Source organism: Muntiacus reevesi, unplaced genomic scaffold (assembly GCF_963930625.1).
Source record: "Muntiacus reevesi unplaced genomic scaffold, mMunRee1.1 SCAFFOLD_116, whole genome shotgun sequence".
NCBI lineage: Eukaryota > Metazoa > Chordata > Mammalia > Artiodactyla > Cervidae > Muntiacus > Muntiacus reevesi.
This window is the reverse complement of record NW_027077980.1, coordinates 94402-106120: the sequence shown is the minus strand read 5'-3', so window position 1 is coordinate 106120 and position 11719 is coordinate 94402. Positions and strand designations below refer to the sequence as shown.

Sequence of the window (11719 nt, the reverse complement as noted above, 5' to 3'; positions counted from 1 at the left end):
CTCGACATTCCTGGAGGACATATTCTGAGAGTCTTACAGAATTACTATGTCAGAGGGTACAAACATTTTAACTTTGACAGGTAGTGCTACAGAGTCCTTCAGGACTGTACCAGTTTATTCTTACAACAGGCAGACAACGATGCTTCATATTACAATCTCTCAAAATCTCACCAGTATTACATGACACTAAACTTTAAAGCTTTTGCCAGCCTGATAGGCAGAAAATTAACCAACCAAACAAGAAACCACCACCACAAACAAAAAACAACATTATTGTATGTTACTTTTCCCTGATAACTAGTGACGTTTAAGTATATTTTAACAATGATTTATTAACCACTTGTACTTTTGTGATGGGACTACTCATACCTTCTGATTATTTTCCTCTTTGGTTGTCTTGTTTTCAATTGATTTGTCGGTGCTCCCTGTATATTAGGGATAGTAACTCCTCATATGTACTGCAAATACTTCCATTTTTGCTTTGTGTACAATATCTCTTTAGCCCTAAGCTTAATATATTTCCAGAATAAATGAATGTTTGCTGTATTTATAAAATATGGACTAAAAATTCCTTAGAATATTAACTAGCAAAAGAACACTATATTCCAGAACAAAATTAAAATGAATACATCTGCACATATCTGGACAAAATGGCCAAGAAAGAACTCAAGTTAACCTGTTCTAGAGTAAGCTGTCTGGAATATACTTATTTATATTTATACATTAATACAGACATTTTCATATCAACATCTCATTTCTTAAGAACCTCTAAAAGCAAACACATTAACAGATATAGAAAAACATGTATACAGTATTCCATAAATTCACATTCTAAAAACGCAAATTCATATAAACCAGAGTAAAATTTCTCATAGTTTTTCTATCAACAAACAAAATCTGCCTGGTATTTTAAAATAATTTCATGAAAACACCAACTGTTACAAATACTAAATCTGTATTAATTGTATCATATAATTTAAAGTATCTTTGGAAATTCATTATATATTCTTGATTCCATACCACTTATATGGTGATAAATACCTTCTCCCAATATGTAACTTATCTTTTCACCTTTTTATTTTCTTCTTTTGGCCGTGCCATTTTGGCTTGCGGGATCTTAGTTCTCTGACCACAGACTGAACTCAGGGCCTGGCAGTAACAGCACTGAGTCCAAACAAATGGACAGACAGGGAATTCCCAAACATGCTTTTTCCCCTTTTCATTTTCTTTAAGGTACCTAATATAAGATAAATTCTTAATTTTAAAATAGTAGAATTTTACCAGTCTTTATAATTAGTCTAATGTCTTAAGAAATCCTTTCTTATGCCAATATTCTTTCTTTACATAGTTGAGGGTAGAAACATGAGAATGTTCTCCATTCAATTTGTTTCTCTTCCCAAGGTTCTTTTTATATGTTTCTCTCCTCGAATGAGACTTTCCTTTTTTCATTACACAAACACAGAAGTAAAAATCTCAAAGGATAACTGAAGTTAGCTAGCAACTAATAAGATGACCAGAATTGAATTCTTCTTCCCTCTTATAATTCCAAGGCATAGCAGAACAGTATCCGAGAATTGAAATATGAAGGCAGAATTATGTGAATACTGGTTATGCTTCCCAGCAGCCATAGTAAACTATTCTTATTTTGAACTAGTGCCAAAGTAAAGATAGACTTTAAAAAATCTTTAAGAATAAAACTTAACCAAAGTTAACAGAGCTGTAATTCATTAGATTCTTCATAGAAATCTAGCTACTACTGTTTCATAGTTTAATAATAAATATGTTACCTGTGCTCGTTTTTCCATATCCTGGCAACTACCTAGTTGTTCTTCCATTGCAACTCTGATTTGCCTTGCCTCGTATTCCAACTGCCTTCTGGTCATATCTGTTTGTAAGGAAAACTAAAACCACAAGTAAAATGGAAATGTTAATATCTTGTGTTTATCAGTAAAAATAAAAAAGCATATAAGTATCCATAAAGAAAATGAATAAACAAATACATAAGTTATCATAAGAAAGTTATTTTTTACTCTAAGAAGTCCTAAAACTTGATGATCACTGCTAGGCTCAGCCTGGCTTTCTGATGTGAAGTGAAGAGTTGAAACACTTTTACTGCCCCACAGTCACAAATAGTTTTAATTAAATTGTACTAGCTCTTTAAAATATATATATTTATCCAGTTAAGGTAAGCCTATTTTCAGTTACCTTACAATTCTTCTGCCCTGAAGAAGCACTACTTTGAACTGTTAAAAATTAGAATATTAATGTGGACAAAATAGAAAAATCAAGGATCAGGTCCATCATCCTTAAGTTTATACCTCACTTCAGGATTCTTATGTACATGGAGACTAAATAGAGAGAACTTTCCCACATGTAAAGTAAAGAAGACAGAATAAAGAAAAGCTTTTATATAAAAATAAATTGCAAGATAGCACAAACTTTTTGGTAAAAATATAAATATGAACCAAAGTTGAAACAAACCAAAAAAAGTACTTCTTCATGGAGTGGGTGTTAGTGCATTCAAAACTTTATTAGCCCTCTTAACTACAATTCCAGATGTTGTGGTAACTGCTAGGTATAAAAAATGAAAAAAGGAGAAGGCAAAGAAACTTACAAAGACATGCTCCAAGGCTAAAAGAACAGCTGGACAAAATAATGAGTGACAGTTATAACAGACCACGAAGGGAATAAGGAAGTGCTGTAGATTCTTCATGCTCTGTAAGTCCAATAAAAAGCTGCATGTGGGCAATTCCCTGGAGGTCCAGGGGTTAGGACTCCACACACTCACTGTCAAGGGTGAAGGTCTGATCCCTGATCAGAAACTAAGATCCTACATACACACACACACACACACACACACACACACACACACAGACAGACAAAAGCTGCATGTGTATGTGTCTGACTCAGAAGAGCATTCTGTAGGCCTAAGAATCCCAAAATGTGTTGTCAGGTTAAGTTAGAGAAGCTTTCACCCTTTCCCCTTGCAATATACAGACGACATATGCAGGATGCGTTCCTATAGGCATATCCACATTATGTGTTGCAACACAGTTGAAATAGTCTCCATGCTGTGAGTCATGTTATAACTACACTTTTTGTCCTCCACTTCCAAAAATCCCTTGCGCAAAAGGTTGAAGATGACACATTATATTACAATAACGTGGTTTATATTTGATGTTTTAAGCAATGCCTGGTAACCTGATAAGTATTTCTATATGAAAGCATTCTTAACCTGCCTTCCCAATATAAAATAAAAATTTTGTGAATTTAAAAATATTTATGAAATATAAGCAATTTACATTTGCTAATGTTGCCTAATGGTCTATAATGTCTTACATATCCTCTTAAATAAATGTGACTGACTATATGGTAAATTAATATGGGAATGAGCTGACAACTGATCTTTGTTTCAGGTATTAACCAATTGCTCTTGAACTGTTTCATACACAACTGCATGCAGACAGCTAGACTCTAAATACTGTACATTTTAATTACCAAAGTGAATGTTAAGCAAAACAGTGCTTTAATATTAAGAGCAACGATCCCTTCAAACCCTACTGAGTTCCTAATCCTCATACGTCCACACTCTCTATGAACTGTTCTTTCACTTGTGGTGTCTCCTTAGCTCCCAAAATGATGTTAACGACATTGTCAGGAAGGGAGATTCTTTCCCTCTCACAACCTGGATAAGTTTGTGCTCAGGAGGCTGACCACTGAAGTTTCTAGTTCTAGCTCCCGCCAGACAATGCCCACCCATGCAGGAATGTGATTAACTGCGTGTTCTGGAAAAGGTTTTTCCTTCATTGTTACTTCTTCTTTTATAATGTCCTCTCAAAACTATTAGAAAATGAAAAATCTAAGCTAAGAGTTGAAGATTAATTTTAACTGGCCTATTTCTAAAAAATTGTTTTAAAATTTATGGGTAACAGTTAAAATAAAGTCTTATTTAAAATTATTAATGTATTTCAGAAATGTTCTTATACGTGTCACCCCATGAATAGAACAGTTGACTTGGAGAGCTTGGGTGGGGAGGGAGAGGCTGACAGAATTAAGTTATTTTTTACATAGTTATATTAGCAAAACAAACAACTTTTAGTGCTTGCAAAAAGCTCTAACATCTGTGCCAACAGCTACTGTCATTTACAATAACTAGAATAGGACTCAGGTTATCTCAAAGATACTTTCACTGCAAAAACCATCTGGCACAAGTCCTGTAATATAGTTCAAAAAACAGACAGATGGTAGTAAACATTTCTACAGAGTATCTTTGGTAATTCAACACGTCAAATAATAAAACACCTAGTTGAATCCTGAATCTTTTAGTTTTATCATCTCTACATACAAAATTCATTGACTATATATTTATGTTGAAGTTGGATAAAACATATTACAGTTTACAAATAACTATATAGTTATAAACTTATATACACTTTCAGATATAAAAATAAGTTATTTTGTCAAGTTACTTACATTTTCAGTTAAAGGAAGGCTATCTGTTCTTTTAGTGAGATTCTGAAGTTGAGCATAATACCAGTCTTTTTCCTTTTCTTCTTTGTCAAGGTCAGCAAGAAGCAATGATCTGTTTTTCAAAAAAAAGTTAAGTTTACACAATGCTAATATGGAGCACATAACAGCAACTCTCATAAGCTATAACTGTAATGTTTTCTATTTAAAGTAATATAATAAATAAGTGAGAATTTGACTAATTTTAGATTTCTGAAGGTGGGACTTAGATTACAGTCATTAAAATTTGAATATTAAAAGTTTTAAACTTTTTCAGCTAAATAAGATGGCAACCATTCTTACTAGAATATTTACATTTCAACCAAATGCTTTCTTCACATTTAGAGTCTACGAATTTGATGTTGGTATACAGTTAAAAGTATAGATTTAATAAAACTCAAATATAAGAATAAAAAGTATAATAAAGGAGCAAAGAAAAGCAGTAATTATGCAAAAAATAAATTTAGAGTATAGGGAACTATTGCACGTAGCTTTCAGCTTCTTATTAGTCAAAATAAGAAATATATTATCACTGTGTGGTAACAGGAGGTTGTTCTGAGGGAGAGAGACATTTTCTTAGGCTTGGAATCTGAAGATGAACTTGTTACATAATTTCTGACAACCCAATCGATGATGTCCTCAATAACAACCTATATCAATATTCTATATCAATACTCTGTATCTGATCAATATAAACATAAATGCAAAATAAAGGGTTAAGAGGAAAAAATCAGTAGGTACAAGAAGTATATGATCTATGTCCTTTTTTGTGACTCCTTCCCTAAGCGACCACTATTATTCTCTTATATTTATTTCCAGAGACATTCTATAAAAATGAAAGAATATATGTGTACATATGTACATGTACATTTTAAAACATAAATAATAGCATATTATTATCTGTGCTGTCTTACAACTTTTTACCACTTAAAAGTCTATCTTGGAGATCATTCTTGTACCAGAATATAAAAAGGTCCTATGTGGTTTTTTGCTAGCTGCAAAGATATTTATGAATCCATAAAAGAATAAATAATAACTGGTTCTATGTTAGAGGGCATTTAGGGTCTTTCTAATCTTTTGCTATTATAAACAGTGCTTCATTGAATATACTTATATATAACTTCATTGTACAAATATGCAAGCATGTGTAGATGACAAATTCCTAGGATATGTAAACTTTTAACTTACTGTCCTTACTAGATATTGTACCAATTTATGCTTCTGCCACCTTTGACAATATAAATGCTTCATCAAACCTTTTAGATTCTTTTACATTTCTAGGGTTTAAAAAATGGTATATCATTATGGACTTCCTTGTTTTCAGCCACACTGCACAGCTTGTGGGATCTTAGTTTCCAGACCATGGATGGAACCCCAGCTCATGGCATTAGAAGTGCAGAGTCCTAACCACTGGACCAAAAGGGAATTCCCTATCACTATGGGTTTGTTTGTTGTTTTTTTTTTTTTTTTTCACTATGGTTTTAATTTGATTTCTTTTAGTATAGGTAAGTGTAAGCATTTTTCCAAGTTTAAAACCCATTTTTATTTCCTTTTCTGTGACTTTTTCTTATTTATAGGACCTCTTCTGTATTAAGAATGATAGTACTCTGTCAGTTATAAATATATTTTCTCAGTGACTCACTTGAATATGAGGATATTTTTTATTACAGCTTCTGGGCTTCACTCTTACCGAGTCATTCCCCACTCTGACTCTGTTATTAATACTTTAAAATTCTATTTGATTGTATTTTCTTGATGAATAAGTATGCATGTATGTGGAAGGTTCTACTCTTGCTAAACTTTCCATTCTTTACTGAGAAGCAACTTAAAAAATAAGAATAAGCCTTCACTTTTTGCTGCGGCAACCTCAGTAGTGGGGGAATTCATGGGAAGAAGCCAGCTCCTGGTTACGATGTGCCAACCTGGGGCAGAGGTGCTGACCATTGAGAAGCTGCCCTCTCCCTTCCATTTTTGACAACAGGAGCAGGAGAAAGCAGTGCAGAAATCCTGAACCCCTTCCACAGGCTGGGTATTACCACTAGCAAAAACATGAGATCTGATCCTATTTTTTTAATGATCCCTGGTGAGCACCTGCAGGACCCACCAGGACCAAGGCAAGGGAACAAGGGACAGAGGGAGATGCTATTTCTTCTGATTAATCTTCAATAAATTGGCCTATTTAATCAAGATCTGGTGCTAAAAGTGCTCAAATGAATAAGCTAATTTTAGTGATGGTACTGGAGTGAGAAAAACGTTAAGGAGAATAGGGCCAAGTTGTTGCTATCAAGTTTTAAGACTGAACTCTGGCAAAATACTCTTGGGAAGCCAAAGTCAAGAGCCAACATGGTAACAAGTGGCTAACTGATAGGAACTGATCTTATAACTCAAATCACTGTATTTAAGGCTCAAAACTGAAACAAGGCACAGACTCAGAAGCTGGTGGGTCTTTGTTGTTTAGCATATTGAAGGCGTATTTAGTGACTGTCAACAGTCTTCTTTAAAATGTAAATGTTAGCTAGGAAGTTAGACATAAACAAGGGGAGGCCTGGCTGAAAGGGATGCAAACTGATCTCTGACCTCCATCCCAGACACACCCATGAGAGCTCACAGATGCTACAAAATAACCACAGAGACTTTTCAACACATGGGCCCTGGGCACACAGTGGACAGAAAACCACCATAGGGACTTCTCCAAGTAACTTTAGGCAGTTAGGGGACCATTAAGGGCTCATGAATATTCTACATCTAATTATAAGATGGCATTAGGCGAAGACACATGGGAAGGCATAAACAACACAGCCTGCTGTTATATAACTTGAAACTGTCAATCGGCCTTGAATGTTTGACCATTTGCATTCCTCTCATTGATTGGTGGCGGGTACAAGCCCTACTCTGCACCAGGCATGTCCAAAAGGAGGAGACTGGACACATAAAAGAGGACCAAGAGGGATCCACAGGGAAGATGAGGAGGGCTCCTTTGGGAGTATCTTACTAATAAAAGGTCTGTCCGCTTGAGCTGAACTGAGCTGTAACTTGCCTGATGTTCTATACCTTTTGGTCCATTGCTCCAAATTTTTGCTGCAATGAGACAAGAACCAAGGAAGATAAATAAACTCATCTGACATAAATTTCATGTCTTCTTAGTCCTCTAGCTAACTCAGGATCATCTAGAAGAACATGGCACATGTATCAGGCATTTAAATATTTGTTAAAAAGTATTACTGGCTAATGTGACAATAACTATTTGGGTGTATCAGACAAGAGTACTAAGGAGTTTTTAAAAAATATCTAATTTCATCCTCACAGCATCTTTTAACTGGAAAACTGAGGTTCAAAAAGGTCATGGAGCTTCCCTGGCTGCAGAGCGATTAAGAATCCTCCTGCCAGCGCAGGGACTCAGGTCTGACCCCTGGTCCTGGAAGATCCCACATGCCCAGAGGGTAACTAAGCCCACGCGTCACAACCACTGAAGCCTGTGCTCCCTAGAGCCCGTGTGGCAGAACAAGACCCCATTCTCTGCAACTAGAGAAAGCACCTGTGCAGCAAGGAATACCCAACACAGTCAAAAACAAAAATAAATTAAGAAAAAAAAAAGGGTATGCATCTGGGCTTGAGTTCTGGCTTGAGTGTTTTCTAACACTTATGTCACTTAAACTTACTGTATCTATAGGTAATACAGAGAACAAGGAAAAAAAGATACAGAGGTAGTTCTCTGACTTAAGGGATGTCTAGAAAGAAAGAACAGAAAAACAGAGGGGGTAAAATCATCAAAGAAATAACAGAATTTTCAAAAGTTGAAGAAAATAAATTTCCAGATCAAAAGGGCACAGTGAGTAGTATCCAGTATGATGAATCAAGAAAACACATATCAAGGTACTCTAAAAACTTCAGAAAAATGACTTCCTGCAAAGGAACGTGAATTAAGACTGATATGCAATTTCTCATCAGTGACACTGATTATAAAGAAGGAAAATGAGTTTGAGCCTAGACCTAGCCAAACTATCATTCAAGTACAAGAGCAAAACACAGATTTTGTCCCATAAACAAGGGCTAAATCTACCTTCAAACAACGGTGGGAGCCAGGAGGACACAGGGTATTGACAACTACATACACACACACTCTTTGTGAATAAAATTAGGCCTTTATCACATAAAGCAAAGCAAGTTCTTAGGAAAACTGGCATGCTCACATGCCTCTTGACAGAGTTCAAAGGGGACAAAGCGATGGAAGAATGTACACTCCAATTAGCTTCTGGTTTTTCAGGACACTGTTTCCTAGACTCTCAGAAAGAGTCCTGGTTCAAGATATGAAACAGAGATTCACTGAAACTCAAGAGATTAAAGAAAGCTTAACACTATTTCTGGCCCATGATTATTGTTATTTTTAGAGATGTACACATCTAAAACCAGAGAGAAAGTAGTAAAAGGTCTTTTGACTCTCAATGAGATATGCTGGGTATTTTCCATATGTTAATATCCATTGTTCATAACTCCACAAGGTAGAACCATATTCCTATTTTACAGAAGGAAATGACACAAAAATTTAAAGACTTGACCAAGATCCCAGAGAATTTATACATTTGGACATTTATGCAAATTAACATTTATACATTTGAGTATTTCTTGAAAGTCTAATAGAACTTTTAGGAATATCAATATAATATGGTATTAATCATGCAAAAGGAATTTATAATCTCATAGGACGTACAAAAATACTTGACCAAGTGCTTGGTAACTATATATTCTGATACTTGTAGTGTGATGATTTTAACTTCAAGAAGAAAAGAATTAACACACTAGCTCTTAGAAAGGAGAACTGATTCTCTATCAGGCAACATTTTTTTAAGAAACCAAAACTGATAAACTGCTTCATTTGTGACTCCTTGAAATAGGTCTTTAATAATGGAAACCAGTCACCTTATACTGAATCTGGTAGTCATTTAATTCATTTGAAAAGATAACCAAAAAGTCAATCAAAACGCATTACATATTTTAGCCACTGTGATTATGCATACTATTCGTACATTATTCACTGTACAGAGCATCTGAGCACTGGAGTCCCAAGAAGCTGCCTCCTTCACGTTTTCAGGTGTAAGGTAAGGACGCCCAGTAATTCATCACTCTGAGACAATGAATGGAAAATGCTCTCTAAGTGCTGCTTGTGATCCTCCAACACACGCTTCATAACTCCTATTCTGTATTGCCACAAAACGACAAAATCTAGCAAAAATTGGAGCATAAAAGTTTACTACTTAATGAAGAAATGTTACCTCTCTTTTTCAAGTTCTTCTAAATAACCGGTATTTTCTCTGCTTCCATTTACAAACCCTCTTCATGGAAATGAACCCATAGGAACGGGACTGCACTCTCCTGAGCGACTAGATACAGATCCTTCTCGGCTTCCGTAAGAATGGAGGGACATTTTTGGACCGTAGTTTCACTCCAGGGAAATTACTGCTATCTAAGTTAAGTTCTAAATAAAATACAGACAAGTTTTTATAAAACAACTGCTTTAAGTGATCTAAAATATTGCTAATGTATTATATTATCTTTTAATAATGAAACCTTAGGTTCACATTTAGCCCTCAAATTTTAAACCATTTTATAATTGAAATACATTATATATATATCACATAAAGTATGCAGGAGTACTAAATTATTGCAGTTATTGAGCAGCAGATCTATACAGGGACAGAAGAAATCCTTATCTCAAATGCTGATGACCAGAAAAATTCACTGACTACTGGTTCTAAAACAGAAACGTCCTGGAAAAAAAAAAAAAACAAAAAAAACACCAGGTCAAAGCACTTATAAAAGGGTACATTTGTGGTGGTGACCATCTTGCAATATACACAAATATTGGGTCATTAAAAAATAAAAAGTGTTCATCTTTTGGTTTAGAGGCCTGCAACTATAGATTTCTATCAGAGAAAGCCACAAATGTATATGAGTGAATGAACAATTATTTATGAACAGAATAGCTAAACTTTCCCTCCAAGATAGCTTGAGTCAGTCTGGTGGGGAAAAAGTATGTTAAAGAAAAATTAGACAGAATGTGCTTTCTTAGATTCCTACTAAGTAATAATATATTTGGGGATCCAAAAGTAATTTCTCTGCCCATCTTCAATTACAATTAAAACTTACTGATTTGACATTTGAATTTTTAAGTGATAAAACAAGAAAGACATTCTTTTAAAATTCTATTTAAAATGGCTTAAAATCAGTGTTGTGTGTATATAAGTGCAAAGATAAAGCACTTCTATTCTGAATGGAACAAAGAAGGGCACTGACTCCTGGCAAAAGAGCAATGCGTTTTAGAAAGAGCTGAAAATTGTCAAGAAAGGTATCTAAAATAGTTTATTTAAAGGCAGTTAAATGTTATAACTGAAAAAATGACAAGCAAATAGACTTTTTACGTATTTGTACTTTAAAAATTACATCCTAATGCATGAGGCTAAGAAAATCCAACACCAACATTCTAATCAAGAGAAGCTGTATTTGGACACACACACCTAAAGCTGACAACTGGAGCTTAAAAAAATTACTTTAAAACACTTTTTAAAAATTTACCTTTAAGACGCTCTAATAAATCAATCTGTCCAGAAGAAGCCATAGCTTCATCTTCAATACTTCCTTGTAGTTGTTTAAGTACTTCCTGTAAAAAAGAACACAGTATCTCAATATGACGAAATTCTAAATGACTTTTTGAAGATATGATTTTAACTTTCTTGGCATTTAGGTCTGCTGGGGGAAAAATGTTATTTCAGATCTATCTGAAAACATATAAAATGCAAAGTACTTTACATATATTACCTATTACTAATTATAAATAATAAATTACAGCCCAACAACAACAGTGATACTTTGTGGTGATGGTGATTACAAATAGTCTCCATACAGTATACACGGAATAGTTAAGATATTTGTAACTTCTGAAATAACATAACAAGGTGGATTACTCTCATTTTTCAGACAGACCAACTGAGACTCAAAAGATTTGCTGAAGACAGAAAAACTAAGCTTGTACCAACATGGCCATGAAAGACAGCAAATTAACACATTTAACACCCCAATAAATACCAAGCAGTTATATACTAAATTTATATACATTCTACTACATTGATTTATACTCAGCAGTTAAGTGACTGTATGCTGTCTCCTGACTTTTGGTCCATTGCTTCCTTTCCCATCTAAAGCCTTCTCTCAACAAATT

At 34.5% G+C, this 11719-nt stretch overlaps 1 long non-coding RNA gene across 1 annotated transcript; it reads right to left on the bottom strand.

The window, feature by feature from the left end:
- Positions 1-909: 909 nt before the first annotated feature.
- On the bottom strand, positions 910-11149 carry LOC136155314 (uncharacterized). The gene is made up of 4 exons (XR_010660775.1): positions 11077-11149; positions 9777-9979; positions 4474-4582; positions 910-1901 (listed from the first exon to the last, which is right to left on the bottom strand). It is a non-coding gene; the product is annotated as an uncharacterized lncRNA (long non-coding RNA).
- Between the last annotated feature and the right edge of the window lie 570 nt (positions 11150-11719).